We start from the raw sequence: 17,885 nt of genomic DNA on the forward strand, positions 1-17,885 counted from the left end.
GGGCACTGTAACAGCTCCAGAGCTGTTCTGTAAGGCAAGTAAAAGGGTGTGGGCCCTGCAGCACCACCTGTAGTTCGCATTGTGCGTTGGAAGGCACAAAGTAAGCAGACGGGAGGAGAAGTCAGGATAGTGCGCAAGGGCATTCTTTTCTCTTAGTCCGTAGAGGATGCTGGGGTCACATTAAGAACCATGGGGTATAGACGGGATCCGCAAGAGACATGGGCACTTTAAGACTTTCAAAGGGTGTGAACTGGCTCCTCCCTCTATGCCCCTCCTCCAGACTCCAGTTATAGGAACTGTGCCCAGGGAGACGGACATTTCGAGGAAAGGATTTATTGTTAAACTAAGGTGAGCATCTTACCAGCTCACACCTTAAACATGCCGCAGAACGTGGCATTCAACAGAACACAAGCCAACGGCATGAACAATTGCAGCAAAAAGCTGACCAGAACCATAACACAACATGTGTATAACCACAAGTAATAACTGCAGACACAGTATGGACTGGGACGGGTGCCCAGCATCCTCTACAGACTAAGAGAAAAGGATTTACCGGTAGGTATTAAAATCCTATTTTCTCATACGACCTAGAGGATGCTGGGGTCACATTAAGAACCATGGGGTTATACCAAAGCTCTTGAACGGGTGGGAGAGTGCGTACGACTCTGCAGCACCGAATGACCCAACTTAAGGTTATCATCAGCCAAGGTATCAAACTTGTAAAACTTAGCAAAAGTGTTTACTAAATAGCTGCTCGGCAAAGTTGCAATGCCGAGACTCCCCGACCAGCTGCCAAGGATGAACCCACCTTTCTAGTAGAATGGGTCTTCACCTACTTCAGTAACGGCAATCCTGCCGTGGAACGAGCATGCTGAATCTTACCACAGATCCAGCGCATAATGGTCTGCATGGAAGCAGGACACCAAATCCTGTTGGGAGCATACAGGACAAACAGAGCCTCTGTTTTCCTAATCTGAACCGTTCTGGTGACATACATTTTCAAAGTTCTGACCACAGCCAGAGACTTTGACTCAACGAAGGTGTCAGTGGCCAAAGGCACCATGTGGAAAGATGAACCACCTTCGGCAGAAATTGTTGACGTGTCCTCAATTCTGCTCTATCTTCATGAAAGATCAAATAAAGGCTCTTGTGATACTGCATGGTTTGTACTGTTTTCCATGTGCTCCCAGACCTTTAAGCAAGTAGCATGGTCAAGAAAGTTCTGTTTGAAAAGAAACAACATTTACTGTCATTGTTATGCAAATAAACTTACATTAAAGCTAACAAGAAAGCACACTCGTTCTGTCTTTAAACTGATAAAAGAAACCCCAATAATATGGGGCATGCAAAAATTGAGATAAAACTCAGTTTTGCTCCTCTCCACGGAAATCTTTAATAAAAGGCGAAATATTTGTTAGTTCTGAAGAGAAACCAGAGCATGACCAAGATTCCACCTGTCGCCTGAGTGCCATGCCAGCAGTTCTCATTCAGCTGAAAGTGAGCACCCAATTTGAATGAAAGAAAGCAGATTTCTCACCAGGCTTCCCCTTGCTATAAACATGGTTTGTACTCTTTTCCATGTGCTCCCAGATCTTTCAAGCAATTAGTGTGGTCAAGAAAGTTCTGTTTGAAAAGAAACAAACATTTACTGTCATTTCTATGCAAATGAGCTTACATTAAAGCACACTCGTTCTATCTTTAAACCGATAAAATAAAACCCCAATAAGATGGGGCATGCAAAAATTGAGATAAAACTCAGTTTTGCTCCTCTCCACGGAAATCTTTAGTAAAAGGCGAAAGATTTGTTCGTTCTGAAGAGAAACCAGAACATGACCAAGATTCCACCTGTCGCCTGAGTGCCATGCCAGCAGTCCTCATTCAGCTCAAAGTGAGCACCCAATTTGAAAGAAAGAAAGCAGATTTCTCACCAGGCTTCCCCTTGCTATAAACATGGTTTGTACTCTTTTCCATGTGCTCCCAATGAAGCATGTTTAATTTAGTAATAGGTGAAAAACCATCCCTACAAAGGTGTTAATCAGATACTTGGCTTTGTGGACTCTTTTCAGAGAACAAATTTGTTAGCATAAAAATAAAGCCAGAAAATGAAGAGCTGTTTAATCACTCAATTGGATTTTTCTGCCAGCATATTTCTTTTTCTCTGCAACCCACTGCTAAATTGTGCTTCCTATCTGTTTTTTTTATAAAATCACTTAATCAAATCTAACTGATTACATCAGAGTAGGCCAGGTACCCTACACCATAAGAGAGGGTTTGAAATTTTGACTTGTCTACTTAAATATCACCAAAATCTGATCACAAGGTCAATTACGTCCCTGGGTGGGATTGAACCACCAACTTTTTGGTTAATAGCCGTACACACTAACTGATTGCGCTACAGCGACACTTTGTGAAAGTACATACTGACAAAGGCTAATAAGCATTCATCTAGAACGTTTCCTAGAAAAACTTTAAATAGTCAATAATCTGGAGAGTTTTTGTAAGATGTTTCTTCCATCAACCAATGAAGAAACACATTGGTACTTTCCCATGATGAGTGAGTGCTTCAGGATCTCTTGCACTTACATGTGCAGCAGAGTACTGTAATGGAAGCATGCTGGGTCCATAACCCAGAGGTAGGCAGATTGAAATTATCCTCTGCTATATGCATTTTTTTTTTGTTAATTAAAGTAATCCAAAACTGGGATTGATATTTTTGCTCTTTTTATTTTACTTAAAGTACAATAACTTTTACCTTTTTAATTTGTTTTAATAGTATATAGACAGTATTGTTTTCTTTCAAAAATCCACTTAATTTTCTTTACCCGATTATTAAAATGGTAATTGACAAAAACAAACTACATTGTCACCAGAAGAGCAATACAAAATGTACAAGTGATATATTAAAATCATCTTTCCAGCTTGAATTTCAATGATGCATTGGGGCAACGATTTTGTGAGAAACATCTTACCCTTAAATAAAGATTTTCTTAATTCCTTACCTGTGTGCTAATTAGATATCACCTTTTTTTCACATTAAACAGACTTCCACATGAGAAAGCAGCAAGGATGCAGTGGCGTTAATGTTTCCTGGTGTCAACCTGTATTATTTCAGTAGATATTGAAATGAGGATGCATCTTGCTGCCTTTCCAATGAAGCAAGTTTAATTTAGTAATAGGTGAAAAACCATCCCTACAAAGATGTTAATCCGATACTTGGCTTTGTGGACACTTTTCAGAGAATAAATTAGTTAGCATAAAAATAAAGCCAGAAAATGAAGAGCTGTTTAATCACTCAATTGGATTTTTCTGCCAGCATATTTCATTTTCTCTGCAAACCACTGCTAAATTGTGCTTCCTAGCTTTTTTTTGATAAAATCACTTAATCAAATCTAACTCTGATTACATCAGAGTAGGCCAGGTACCCTACACCATAAGAGGGGGTTTGAAATTTTGACTTGTCTACTTAAAGATCACCAAAATCTGATGACAAGGTCAATAACATCCCTGGGTGGGATTGAACCACCAACCCTTTGGTTAATAACCAAACACACTAACCGATTGCACCACAGAGACACTTTGCAAAAGTACATACTGACAAAGGCTAATAAGCATTCATCTAGAACGTTTCCTAGAAAACTTTAAAAAGTCAATAATCTGGAGAGTTTTTGTAAGATGTTTCTTCCATCAACCAATGAAGAAACACATTGGTACTTTCCCATGATGAGTGAGTGCTTCAGAATCTCTTGCACTTACATGTGCAGCAGAGTACTGCAATGGAAGCATGCTGGGCCCCTTAACCCAGAGGTAGGCAGATTGAAACTATCCTCTGCTATATGCATTTTTTTTTTGTTAATTAAAGTAATCCAAAACTGGGATTGATATTTTTGCTCTTTTATTTTTACTTAAAGTACAATAACTTTTACCATTTTAATTTGTTTTAATAGTATATTGACAGTATTGTTTTCTTTCAAAAATCCACTTAATTTTCTTTACCCTATTATTAAAATGGTAATTGACAAAAACAAACTACATTGTCACCAGAAGAGCAATACAAAATGTACAAGTGATATATTAAAATCATCTTTCCAGCTTGAATTTCAATGATGCATTGGGGCAACGATTTTGTGAGAAACATCTTCACCCTTAAATAAAGATTTTCTTAATTCCTTACCTGTGTGCTAATTAGATATCACCTTGTTTTCACATTAAACAGACTTCCACATGAGAAAGCAGCAAGGATGCAGTGGCGTTAATGTTTCCTGGTGTCAACCTGTATTATTTCAGTAGATATTGAAATGAGGATGCATCTTGCTGCCTTTCCAATAAAGCAAGTTTAATTTAGCAATAGGTGAAAAACCATCCCTACAAAGATGTTAATCAGATACTTGGCTTTGTGGACACTTTTCAGAGAACAAATTTGTTAGCATAAAAATAAAGCCAGAAAATGAAGAGCTGTTTAATCACTCAATTGGATTTTTTTGCCAGCATATTTCTTTTTCTCTGCAAACCGCTGCTAAATTGTGCTTCCTAGCTGTTTTTATAAAATCACTGAATCAAATCTAACTCTGATTACATCAGAGAAGGCCAGGTACCCTACACCATAACAGGGGTTTTTGAAATTTTGACTTGTCTACTTAAAGATCACCAAAATCTGATAACAAGGTCAATTACATCCCTGGGTGGGATTGAACCACCAACCTTTTGGTTAATAGCCGTACACACTAACTGATTGCGCCACAGCGACACTTTGCAAAAGTACATACTGACAAAGGCTAATAAGCATTCATCTAGAACGTTTCCTAGAAAAACTTTAAATAGTCAATAATCTGGAGAGTTTTTGTAAGATGTTTCTTCCATCAACCAATGAAGAAACACATTGGTACTTTCCCATGATGAGTGAGTACTTCAGGATCTCTTGCAATTACATGTGCAGCAGAGTACTGTAATGGAAGCATGCTGGGTCCATAGCCCAGATGTAGGCAGATTGAAACTATCCTCTGCTATATGCGTTTTTTTTTGTTAATTAAAGTAATCCAAAACTGGGATTGATATTTTTGCTCTTTTATTTTTACTTAAAGTACAATAACTTTTACCATTTTCATTTGTTTTAATAGTATATTGACAGTATTGTTTTCTTTCAAAAATCCACTTAATTTTCTTTACCCGATTATTAAAATGGTAATTGACAAAAACAAACTACATTGTCACCAGAAGAGCAATACAAAATGTACAAGTGATATATTAAAATCATCTTTCCAGCTTGAATTTCAATGATGCATTGGGGCAATGATTTTGTGAGAAACATCTTCACCCTTAAATAAAGATTTTCTTAATTCCTTACCTGTGTGCTAATTAGATATCACCTTGTTTTCACATTAAACAGACTTCCACATGAGAAAGCAGCAAGGATGCAGTGGCGTTAATGTTTCCTGGTGTCAACCTGTATTATTTCAGTAGATATTCAAATGAGGATGCATCTTGCTGCCTTTCCAATGAAGCAAGTTTAATTTAGTAATAGGTGAAAAACCATCCCTACAAATGTGTTAATCAGAAACTTGGCTTTGTGGACACTTTTCAGAGAACAAATTTGTTAGCATAAAAATAAAGCCAGAAAATGAAGAGCTGTTTAATCACTCAATTGGATTTTTTTGCCAGCATATTTCTTTTTCTCTGCAACCCACTGCTAAATTGTGCTTCCTAGCTGTTTTTATAAAATCACTGAATCAAATCTAACTCTGATTACATCAGAGAAGGCCAGGTACCCTACACCATAAGAGGGGGTTTGAAATTTTGACTTGTCTACATAAAGATCACCAAAATCTGATAACAAGGTCAATTACATCCCTGGGTGGGATTGAACCACCAACCTTTTGGTTAATAGCCTTACACAGTAACTGATTGCGCCACAGCAACACTTTGCAAAAGTCCATACTGACAAAGGCTAATAAGCATTCATCTAGAACGATTCCTAGAAACATTTTAAAAAGTCAATAATGTGGAGAGTTTTTGTAAGATGTTTCTTCCATCAACCAATGAAGAAACACATTGGTACTTTCCCATGATGAGTGAGTGCTTCAGGATCTCTTGCACTTACATGTGCAGCAGAGTACTGTAATGGAAGCATGCTGGGTCCATAACCCAGAGGTAGGCAGATTGAAACTATCCTCTGCTATATGCATTTTTTTTGTTAATTAAAGTAATCCAAAACTGGGATTGATATTTTTGCTCTTTTATTTTTACTTAAAGTACAATAACTTTTACCATTTTAATTTGTTTTAATAGTATATTGACAGTATTGTTTTCTTTCAAAAATCCAATTAATTTTCTTTACCCAATTATTAAAATGGTAATTGACAAAAACAAACTACATTGTCACCAGAAGAGCAATACAAAATGTACAAATGATATATTAAAATCATCTTTCCAGCTTGAATTTAAATGATGCATTGGGGCAACAATTTTGTGAGAAACATCTTCACCCTTAAATAAAGATTTTCTTAATTCCTTACCTGTGTGCTAATTAGATATCACCTTGTTTTCACATTAAACAGACTTCCACATGAGAAAGCAGCAAGGATGCAGTGGCGTTAATGTTTCCTGGTGTCAACCTGTATTATTTCAGTAGATATTGAAATGAGGATGCATCTTGTTGCCTTTCCAATGAAGCAAGTTTAATTTAGTAATAGGTGAAAAACCATCCCTACAAAGATGTTAATCAGATACTTGGCTTTGTGGACACTTTTCAGAGAACAAATTTGTTAGCATAAAAATAAAGCCAGAAAATGAAGAGCTATTTAATCACTCAATTGGATTTTTTTGCCAGCATATTTCTTTTTCTCTGCAACCCACTGCTAAATTGTGCTTCCTAGCTGTTTTTATAAAATCACTGAATCAAATCTAACTCTGATTACATCAGAGAAGGCCAGGTACCCTACACCATAACAGGGGTTTTCGAAATTTTGACTTGTCTACATAAAGATCACCAAAATCTGATAACGAGGTCAATTACGTCCCTGGGTGGGATTGAACCACCAACCTTTTGGTTAATAGCCTTACACAGTAACTGATTGCACCACAGCAACACTTTGCAAAAGTCCATACTGACAAAGGCTAATAAGCATTCATCTAGAACGATTCCTAGAAACATTTTAAAAAGTCAATAATGTGGAGAGTTTTTGTAAGATGTTTCTTCCATCAACCAATGAAGAAACACATTGGTACTTTCCCATGATGAGTGAGTGCTTCAGGATCTCTTGCACTTACATGTGCAGCAGAGTACTGTAATGGAAGCATGCTGGGTCCATAACCCAGAGGTAGGCAGATTGAAACTATCCTCTGCTATATGCATTTTTTTTTGTTAATTAAAGTAATCCAAAACTGGGATTGATATTTTTGCTCTTTTATTTTTACTTAAAGTACAATAACTTTTACCATTTTAATTTGTTTTAATAGTATATTGACAATATTGTTTTCTTTCAAAAATCCACTTAATTTTCTTTACCCGATTATTAAAATGGTAATTGACAAAAACAAACTACATTATCACCAGAAGAGCAATATAAAATGTTCAAGTAATATATTAAAATCATCTTTCCAGCTTGGATTTCAATGATGCATTGGGGCAACGATTTTGTGAGAAACATCTTCACCCTTAAATAAAGATTTTCTTAATTCCTTACCTGTGTGCTAATTAGATATCACCTTGTTTTCACATTAAACAGACTTCCACATGAGAAAACAGCAAAGATGCAGTGGCGTTAATGTTTCATGGTGTCAACCTGTATTATTTCCGTAGATATTGAAATGAGGATGCATCTTGCTGCCTTTCCAATGAAGCAAGTTTAATTTAGTAATAGGTGAAAAACCATCCCTACAAAGATGTTAATCAGATACTTGGCTTTGTGGACACTTTTCAGAGAACAAATTTGTTATCATAAAAATAAAGCCAGAAAATGAAGAGCTGTTTAATCACTCAATTGGATTTTTCTGCCAGCATTTTTCTTTTTCTCTGCAACTCACTGCTAAATTGTGCTTCCTAGCTGTTTTTTTTATAAAATCACTTAATCAAATCTAACTCTGATTACATCAGAGAAGGCCAGGTACCCTACACCATAAGAGGGGGTTTGCAATTTTGACTTGTCTACTTAAATATCACCAAAATCTGATCACAAGGTCAATCACGTCCCTGGGTGGGATTGAACCACCAACCTTTTGATTAATAGCTGAACACACTAACCGATTGCGCCACAGAGACACTTTGCAAAAAGTAAATACTGACAAAGACTAATAAGCATTCATCTAGAACGTTTCCTAGAAAAACTTTAAAAAGTCAATAATCTGGAGAGTTTTTGTAAGATGTTTCTTCCAGCAACCAATGAAGAAACACATTGGTACTTTCGCATGATGAGTGAGTGCTTCAGGATCTCTTGCACTTACATGTGCAGCAGAGTACTGTAATGGAAGCATGCTGGGTCCATAACCCAGAGGTAGGCAGATTGAAACTATCCTTTGCTATATGCATATTTTTTTGTTCATTAAAGTAATCCAAAACTGGGATTGATATTTTAGCTTTTATTTTTACTTAAAGTACAATAACTTTTACCATTTTAATTTGTTTTAATAGTATATTGACAGTATTGTTTTCTTTCAAAAATCCACTTAATTTTCTTTACCCTATTATTAAAATGGTAATTGACAAAAACAAACTACATTGTCACCAGAAGAGCAATACAAAATGTACAAGTGATATATTAAAATCATCTTTCCAGCTTGAATTTCAATGATGCATTGGGGCAACGATTTTGTGAGAAACATCTTCACCCTTAAATAAAGATTTTCTTAATTCCTTACCTGTGTGCTAATTAGATATCACCTTGTTTTCACATTAAACAGACTTCCACATGAGAAAGCAGCAAGGATGCAGTGGCGTTAATGTTTCCTGGTGTCAACCTGTATTATTTCAGTAGATATTGAAATGAGGATGCATCTTGCTGCCTTTCCAATGAAGCAAGTTTAATTTAGTAATAGGTGAAAAACCATCCCTACAAAGATGTTAATCAGATATTTGGCTTTGTGGACACTTTTCAGAGAACAAATTTGTTAGCATAAAAGTAAAGCCAGAAAATGAAGAGCTGTTTAATCACTCAATTGGATTTTTTTGCCAGCATATTTCTTTTTCTCTGCAAACCACTGCTAAATTGTGCTTCCTAGCTGTTTTTATAAAATCACTGAATCAAATCTAACTCTGATTACATCAGAGAAGGCCAGGTACCCTACACCATAAGAGGGGTTTTTGAAATTTTGACTTGTCTACTTAAAGATCACCAAAATCTGATAACAAGGTCAATTACGTCCCTGGGTGGGATTGAACCACCAACCTTTTGGTTAATAGCCTTACACACTAACTGATTGCGCCACAGCGACACTTTGCAAAAGTACATACTGACAAAGGCTGATAAGCATTCATCTAGAACGTTTCCAAGAAAAACTTTAAATAGTCAATAATCTGGAGAGTTTTTGTAAGATGTTTCTTCCATCAACCAATGAAGAAACACATTGGTACTTTCCCATGATGAGTGAGTGCTTCAGGATCTCTTGCAATTACATGTGCAGCAGAGTACTGTAATGGAAGCATGCTGGGTCCATAGCCCAGAGGTAGGCAGATTGAAACTATCCTCTGCTATATGCATTTTTTTTTTGTTAATTAAAGTAATCCAAAACTGGGATTGATATTTTTGCTCTTTTATTTTTACTTAAAGTACAATAACTTTTACCATTTTAATTTGTTTTAATAGTATATTGACAGTATTGTTTTCTTTCAAAAATCCACTTAATTTTCTTTACCCGATTATTAAAATGGTAATTGACAAAAATAAACTGATGAGGATACTACTGCAGTCTTTGTTTCGTCTGTACCCGCTGAAAGAGCAGCAAAAGTTGGAGATCTTGATGGGACAGTTGAAAGGGCTTGCACTTAGAGAGGTTACTTCCTGGCCTACTGAAGAGAAGAAGACTGTGGACCAGATCCTCAACAGGCTTGCTACCACATTTGACACAAGGACAGTGTCAGAACTTAAAATGCACTTCTTTGCTCGAAAGCAACAACCAGGAGAGTCACTACGGGGCTATGCCCTCAGCTTTCAGGAAGCACTCAGAGATGTTCAGCAAGCAGACCCTGAGGAAGTGCATGACAAAGAGAAAATGTTATTGGACCAGTTCACTGAAGTTGCAAGGGGCGAATTTGTAAAAACTCAGCTGCGACTATTGAGATTGCAGAAGCCTGGAAGCACATTCCTGGATTTTAAAGAGGCTGCGATTAAAGTTCTAGGCTCCAGTCTTACTTCAGGGGCTGTTCCACAAGAGTCTATTCCAGAGATGCCACGGTATCAAGAGAATTCTGATGCCCAGGAGTCAAGTTTTAAAGGAGCTACTTACCCACCTACAGTAAAAGGAGTGACAGTGCCATGTTCAAAGACATGCATATTTGACTCTTCTAGTGAGTTACGAAGTCTGCTGGCTGAACTGACACGTGGTGTGACAGAGATGCGCAGAGACCTGCAGATTCTGAAGAGACAGCAGGCACTGCTCCATGAAGAAATGGAATGGTGCCAGGAGAGGAGACCACTGAACAGTTCCCAATGGGACCTACATAGAAACAGGGAGACACTTTTTTCCAACCACTTTGCCTCCCAAAGGCGACCCATTTTTCAAAGCTGTGAAGGAAGCGGACAAATTAAGAGAGAATTTGAGCAGCCAGATCATTTAAACTCCAAATTCATGTGGTTAACCCGTTATGTTAGCCAATGCCCGGTGGTTCAAGTTTGCATCAATGGAGTCTCAATGCCCGCTCTCTTAGACACTGGATCACAAGTGACCACAATACAAGCAACACAGTTTGAGCAGCATTGGACTGAGGAACAGATGTTTCCGTCAACTTCCACATTGATAAACCCGATTGCAAGCAATGGGCACTGCATCCCTTGCAAAGGATACTGGGAAGATGAAATTCAAATCGGACGAACAGTGCTACCACAGCAAGGCATCATCATCACCACTGCCCAAGATGATGGATTGCCTCCAGTGATAGTGGGCATGAATGTGTTGCGGAACTGCTGTGAGGAGCTCGTAGCAGCACTCCAAGGAGAGTTTCAAACTGACAAGCTCCAGGAGAAACAAGGCCTTCAACCTGGGATAGCCAAACAAAAGGGAAGAATGATAACAGAATTATCTGTAAGAGAGGAACATGAAAAAAATAAGGCCAGCCAAATAATGATAGAAATGCCCATCTCCAGTGTCCAGATTATCCGAAAGAATGCTTCAATGTTAGGCATGAATAATATAGCATCCAGTTCTAGAAACTGTGAGCAACCTATTCAAGGAACCAGTTTTGACCACCTGCAAGATAAAAGTCAGATGATAAGACACCTCAAAGCCTTACTGAAGATTGGGAAATACCTGACCAAGCGACAAAGGCAAGAATCCTCGCCAGAACTCCTGAAGTTGTTGAGACAGCGAGAAAGGCTGTTTGAAGAGAAAGGACAGTTGGTTCGATGTAGTGTGGATCCTAATACTCATTACAAGTCAGGTCACCCTGGGTGCAAAAGGATGGAAACAAGCATCTGGAAAAAGTTCTTTTGGGTTGAAATGAGGGAAGACATCAAGAGATGGTGCCGAAACTGTCCAACCTGTTCTGTAAGAAGAACCTTGCTGCCTCTTTCTCTCCAGAATCCATTGTCCCAAACTAGCTGTGATACTGAATCCCAAGATGGAATGGAAGAGGCTCATAAAATGTATTTACAGCAGACTAAGGTGGTTTGTCACCGACAAGGAGGCAAGAAGACTAGGGCTTGCAAAACAGAAAACCACCATAGTCAGCTGCAGTTTTGTACAGCATGTCCCAAAGACAGTTTAGAAAGAGTTCAATACTCATCCATGGCAGGGGGGTTGAGGTTTCCTAGACAAACTTTTCAAGACCATATACTGTCCAGATTTCAACCGATTGCTCCAGGAGCATGTGTTAATGTACTATAGCACAAAAGGAATTATACCTATCAGATACTGATGTTAAAAATGTTGATAAATGTTAATGTTTCAGACATAATCTGTGTTCACTAATGAATGTGACTGGATATAGTGAGAAGTTTATATAGGGATAAAACCAAAATGCGTGAGGACACGCATGTTTTGGGGGGGGGCACGTGTGATATCCCATAACAACAAGGACATTTTTGACAACAGTGTAGTTGCCTGTGCCATTTTAAATAAAGTTTATTTAAAAGAAAATTGAACAGCAGTTTGAGAAGTCAGTTGGAGCCATGGTGAGGAAAGAGCTGGCGACGCCATTACGCAGAGATGAGCAGCTGAGAGAGGGGAGACAAATAAGCTGAAAATTGCATGAGAGAGTAAGCAGTAGTGCAAAATACAGCAGTGGAAGTGCAGCAATTAACAAGTAAGAACGCCATGACACTCTCAGCCAAGAGAGTGCACAGCAAGTGTCAGAGACAGGAGAGTATAAAGCCTTTATACCAATGCTGACTGGCCTACATCTGAGGGGAAACTGCCTCAGAAACATCTATTGACTGGGTGAGATAAATCCATATTTATACTGAAACCTACTCCACTGCAAAGGACATTATCCTATATTTACTATACCTATGCAGCGATTTACATGGGAAGCAGCTCCAGTTTGTTTTAAACAATCATCTTTACTACACAGAGCTACAATATTTTGTTCACAGCTAAAGGAGACAATAGCTGCATATAACTATGTAACAACATAACCGGGCCCCAACGTGCACATAGAGACTCCCTGCAGTGACACCAATGTTATCTTGGACTTAAATATTGTCTGCATAAGTTGATTTCTATTACTAAGCAACATAGTATTAATCTCAGATTTAGTTATATTACCATTTGTGTAATGACTTAAAGTGTATATGGTGTCTGTGTTTAAGTTGCTTGAATCAAATCTTTCCCTTCCCTACTGTAATCAGTTCCTTTTCTGAGTTATGTGGTAAACCATTTATTCTTTCATACAAAGCCCTGCCTGCCTTTCTTTGTGTCTGGGGAAACCTTGCCTCTCTGCCAGGAATAGAGAAGAGCTGCTGCTGAAGGAGGAATAGTCCATCAAGGTATCCCTGACCTGTTCCACATAGTTTACACACTTGTTATACCGGGGTGTTACATTGTGTGTGACTGACCTTAGGAAGAAACCGGAGCCTCCGCTGCAGTGACCCAGCAACCAGGGCATGGGAGTATACAGTGCCGCTGGGAGTGATGAAGCTGCAGTAAAGATGTCTATTAGACCTAGCCTGCTGCAGCCCTTGTAGATTCTCATAAAAAAAGTTCTTCTTTTCTTGTCAAAATTAATAGCTAAGAATAGGCTGCTTGAGGCAGGCCCCTGTTAAGTGGCCTGCTACTGAAGGCAACAACTACAAACTGAGCTCCCTGTTCATGGAAGCGGGGTTATAGAGGAGAATGCGCTGAGCATCTTGGGAACAGTCAAAAGCTTTGAGCCGGTTGGTGCCTCAGATCAAGATCCTACTCTACACCCCAATGTGAATCCTTGTGGAGTCCAGTGTACCCCACAGAAGAAATTAATGTGTCACACCCATTGGCAGCAACCTTAGAATAGCTGCTGATGGGCACAATTGAGAAAGGAAGGGGGGGGACATTTGAATCCAGCACATAGATGCAATTCAAATATGTAATTTGAACCTTCCTATTTTAAAATATAATGGATGAACCTCACCCTGTGAGAACAATCTTCATGATATAGAGATCTCATATGCAAAATAAGTATGAGTTGGGATAGGGCTGGGGAGGGTGGCTGCTCGGGCAGCCCCTCCCCCGTCAAGTTAAGGAGATTCAACTGAGGAAGCACAAGGGAACTCTCGTCTGGGGACAACAACTGCAGGGAGACCACATCTTTTCAGATGAACATGGGAGGGCGGAAGGCTGCCTAATACTGAAGCACCATCAAATATCAAACCATATGCAATAACTAGTACAAGCATTCCTGGGGGAAGGTCTGCAGGAGACGAATTTGCATACGGTGATGTCATCCAAGCAGTGGGCCAAAGTTGGCTGGAACCCTCATCTGCATATGAAAAGAGAAAAGGGTTATGCAGGGCATGGCGGCATTTTGCGGCGCTTGGATGACCCCTAGTTCGCATTAAACACCTCCACCCTCCTTCGGTGTGGGGCTCATGTTGACTATGCCCCAGCCCCTGAAGCATTCAAGCTGATTTCTTGCAGCAGCTGGGCACTGTAACAGCTCCAGAGCTGCTCTGTAAGGCAAATAAAAGGGTGTGGGCCCTGCAGCACTACCTGTAGTTCGCATTGTGCGTTGGAAGGCACAAAGTAAGCAGACGGGAGAAGTCAGGATAGTGCGCAAGGGCATAGAAGGGAGCGGCTCAAGAAAAGAGAAGTGGAAACAGACAGCAAACTAGGCTGGAGAGAGACCTGAGACAAAGAGATCTGAATTATACGAGAGCCGACCAGGGGAAACACAAATTATGCAGTCAAGTTTCCCACATTTGGGGAAATCGCAGGGGCAGCACAGCCAGAGTGCAATGGGTGAGCCTTGCCCTTGGAGAAGCACCTTCAAGATCATAGTATCTCACCTGGCAGGTAAATAGGAGTTGGGCTAGAGCTGGGGAGGGTCGCTGCTCGGGCACCCCCCTGTCAAGTGAAGGAGATCCAACTGAGGCAGCACAATGGAACTCTCGAAAGAAGAACAAGGCTAGAGGAAGATCTGAGACAAAGAAATCTGACTTTTACCAGAGCTGACCAGCAGAAAACACAAACACAGTCCCCCACTACCACAAATAATGCAGGCGAGTTTCCCACATTTGGGGAAATCACAGGGGTCAGCATACCCAGAATGCAATGAAAGAACCTCACCCTGGGTGAACAATCTTCATGACCATGGTGTCTCCTATGCAAAATAAGTATGATTTGGGATAGGGCTGGGGAGGGCCGCTGCTCAGGCACATCTCTGTCAAGTAAAGGAAATTCAACTGAGGCAGCACAAGGGAACTCTCATCTGGGGACAACAACTGCAGGGAGAACACATATTTTCAGATGAACATGGGAGGGCAGAAGGCTGCCTAATACTGAAGCACCCCCAAACAACAAACCAAATGCAACAACTAGTGCAAGCATTCCTGGGGGAAGGCCTGCAGCAGATGGATTTGCATATGGTGATGTTATCCAAGCAGTGGGTCAAAGTTGGCTTCAACCCTCGTCTGCATATGAAAAGAGAAAAGGGGCGTGCAGGGCATGGCGGCCTTTTGCGCTGCTTGGATGACCCCTAGATCGCATTAAACACCCCCACCCTCCTTTGGTGTGGGGCTCATGTTGGCCATGCCCCATCCCATGAAGCATTCAAGCTGATTTCTTGCAGCAGCTGGGCACTGTAACAGCTCCAGAGCTGCTCTGTAAGGCAAGTAAAAGGGTGTGGGCCCTGCAGCACTACCTGTAGTTTGCATTGTGCATTGGAAGGCACAAAGTAAGCAGACGGGAGGAGAAGTCAGGATAGTGCACAAGGGTATAGAAGGGAGGGGCTCAAGAAAAGAGAAGTGGAAACAGACAGCAAACTAGGCTGGAGAGAGACCTGAGACAAAGAGATCTGAATTATACGAGAGCCGACCAGGGGAAACACAAATTATGCAGTCAAGTTTCCCACATTTGGGGAAATTGCAGGGGCAGCACACCCAGAGTGCAATGGGTGAGCCTTGCCCTGGGAGAAGCACCTTCATGATCATAGTATCTCACCTGGCAGGTAAGTAGGAGTTGGGCTAGAGCTGGGGAGGGTCGCTGCTCGGGCACCCCCCTGTCAAGTGAAGGAGATCCAACTGAGGCAGCACAAAGGAACTCTCGAAAGAAGAACAAGGCTAGAGGAAGATCTGAGACAAAGAAATCTGACTTTTACCAGAGCTGACCAGAGGAAAGCACAAACACAGTCCACCACTACCACAAATAATGCAGTCGAGTTTCCCACATTTGGGGAAATCACAGGGGTCAGCATACCCAGAGTGCAATGAATGAACCGCACCCTGGGAGAACAATCTTCATAACAATGGTATCTCCTATGCAAAATAAGTATGATTTGGGATATGGCTGGGGAGGGCCGCTGCTCAGGCACATCTCTGTCAAGTAAAGGAGATTCAACTGAGGCAGCACAAGGGAACTCTCATCTGGGGACAACAACTGCAGGGAGAACACATATTTTCAGATGAACATGGGAGGGCAGAAGGCTGCCTAATACTGAAGCACCCCCAAACAACAAACCAAATGCAACAACTAGTGCAAGCATTCCTGGGGGAAGGCCTGCAGCAGATAGATTTGCATATGGTGATGTCATCCAAGCAGTGGGTCAAAGTTGGCTTCAACCCTCGTCTGCATATGAAAAGAGAAAAGGGGCGTGCAGGGCATGGTGGCCTTTTGCGGCACTTGGCTGACCCCTAGTTTGCATTAAACACCTCCACCCTCCTTCGGTGTGGGGCTCATGTTGGCTATGCCCCAGCCCCTGAAGCATTCAAGCTGATTTCTTGCAGCAGCTGGGCACTGTAACAGCTCCAGAGCTGCTCTGTAAGGCAAGTAAAAGGGTGTGGGCCCTGCAGCACTACCTGTAGTTCGCATTGTGCGTTGGAAGGCACAAAGTAAGCAGAAAGGAGGAGAAGTCAGGATAGTGCGCAAGGGCATAGAAGGGAGCGGCTCAAGAAAAGAGAAGTGGAAACAGACAGCAAACTAGGCTGGAGAGAGACCTGAGACAAAGATATCTGAATTATACGAGACCTGACCAGGGGAAACACAAATTATGCAGTCAAGTTTCCCACATTTGGGGAAATCGCAGGAGCAGCACACCCAGAGTGCAATGGGTGAGCCTTGCCCTTGGAGAAGCACCTTCATGATCATAGTATCTCACCTGGCAGGTAAGTAGGAGTTGGGCTAGAGCTGGGGAGGGTCGCTGCTCGGGCACCCCCCTGTCAAGTGAAGGAGATCCAACTGAGGCAGCACAAAGGAACTCTCGAAAGAAGAACAAGGCTAGAGGAAGATCTGAGACAAAGAAATCTGACTTTTACCAGAGCTGACCAGAGGAAAGCACAAACACAGTCCACCACTACCACAAATAATGCAGTCGAGTTTCCCACATTTGGGGAAATCACAGGGGTCAGCATACCCAGAGTGCAATGAATGAACCGCACCCTGGGAGAACAATCTTCATAACAATGGTATCTCCTATGCAAAATAAGTATGATTTGGGATATGGCTGGGGAGGGCCGCTGCTCAGGCACATCTCTGTCAAGTAAAGGAGATTCAACTGAGGCAGCACAAGGGAACTCTCATCTGGGGACAACAACTGCAGGGAGAACACATATTTTCAGATGAACATGGGAGGGCAGAAGGCTGCCTAATACTGAAGCACCCCCAAACAACAAACCAAATGCAACAACTAGTGCAAGCATTCCTGGGGGAAGGCCTGCAGCAGATAGATTTGCATATGGTGATGTCATCCAAGCAGTGGGTCAAAGTTGGCTTCAACCCTCGTCTGCATATGAAAAGAGAAAAGGGGCGTGCAGGTCATGGTGGTCTTTTGCAGCACTTGGCTGACCCCTAGTTTGCATTAAACACCTCCACCCTCCTTCGGTGTGGGGCTCATGTTGGCTATGCCCCAGCCCCTGAAGCATTCAAGCTGATTTCTTGCAGCAGCTGGGCACTGTAACAGCTCCAGAGCTGCTCTGAACGGCAAGTAAAAGGGTGTGGGCCCTGCAGCACTACCTGTAGTTCGCATTGTGCGTTGGAAGGCACAAAGTAAGCAGAAAGGAGGAGAAGTCAGGATAGTGCGCAAGGGCATAGAAGGGAGCGGCTCAAGAAAAGAG

At 41.1% G+C, this 17,885-nt stretch overlaps 8 non-coding genes across 8 annotated transcripts; all 8 read right to left on the bottom strand.

Annotated features, from left to right (window-relative positions):
- Positions 1 to 1,324: 1,324 nt before the first annotated feature.
- LOC135032915 (U5 spliceosomal RNA) lies at positions 1,325 to 1,440 on the bottom strand. Its single transcript, XR_010228379.1, has one exon. It is a non-coding gene; the product is annotated as a U5 spliceosomal RNA (small nuclear RNA).
- Positions 1,441 to 1,715: 275 nt separating this feature from the next.
- On the bottom strand, positions 1,716 to 1,831 carry LOC135032912 (U5 spliceosomal RNA). The gene has a single exon (XR_010228376.1). It is a non-coding gene; the product is annotated as a U5 spliceosomal RNA (small nuclear RNA).
- A 12,645-nt stretch (positions 1,832 to 14,476) lies between these two features.
- Positions 14,477 to 14,639, bottom strand: LOC135032900 (U1 spliceosomal RNA). Its single transcript, XR_010228369.1, has one exon. It is a non-coding gene; the product is annotated as a U1 spliceosomal RNA (small nuclear RNA).
- Positions 14,640 to 14,791: 152 nt separating this feature from the next.
- On the bottom strand, positions 14,792 to 14,955 carry LOC135032829 (U1 spliceosomal RNA). Its single transcript, XR_010228307.1, has one exon. It is a non-coding gene; the product is annotated as a U1 spliceosomal RNA (small nuclear RNA).
- Positions 14,956 to 15,629: 674 nt separating this feature from the next.
- Positions 15,630 to 15,792, bottom strand: LOC135032835 (U1 spliceosomal RNA). Its single transcript, XR_010228314.1, has one exon. It is a non-coding gene; the product is annotated as a U1 spliceosomal RNA (small nuclear RNA).
- Positions 15,793 to 15,944: 152 nt separating this feature from the next.
- Positions 15,945 to 16,108, bottom strand: LOC135032945 (U1 spliceosomal RNA). Its single transcript, XR_010228407.1, has one exon. It is a non-coding gene; the product is annotated as a U1 spliceosomal RNA (small nuclear RNA).
- Positions 16,109 to 16,782: 674 nt separating this feature from the next.
- Positions 16,783 to 16,945, bottom strand: LOC135032878 (U1 spliceosomal RNA). The gene has a single exon (XR_010228351.1). It is a non-coding gene; the product is annotated as a U1 spliceosomal RNA (small nuclear RNA).
- Positions 16,946 to 17,097: 152 nt separating this feature from the next.
- On the bottom strand, positions 17,098 to 17,261 carry LOC135032946 (U1 spliceosomal RNA). The gene has a single exon (XR_010228408.1). It is a non-coding gene; the product is annotated as a U1 spliceosomal RNA (small nuclear RNA).
- Positions 17,262 to 17,885: the final 624 nt, after the last annotated feature.

Source organism: Pseudophryne corroboree, unplaced genomic scaffold (assembly GCF_028390025.1).
Source record: "Pseudophryne corroboree isolate aPseCor3 unplaced genomic scaffold, aPseCor3.hap2 scaffold_555, whole genome shotgun sequence".
NCBI classification, from domain to species: Eukaryota; Metazoa; Chordata; class Amphibia; order Anura; family Myobatrachidae; genus Pseudophryne; species Pseudophryne corroboree.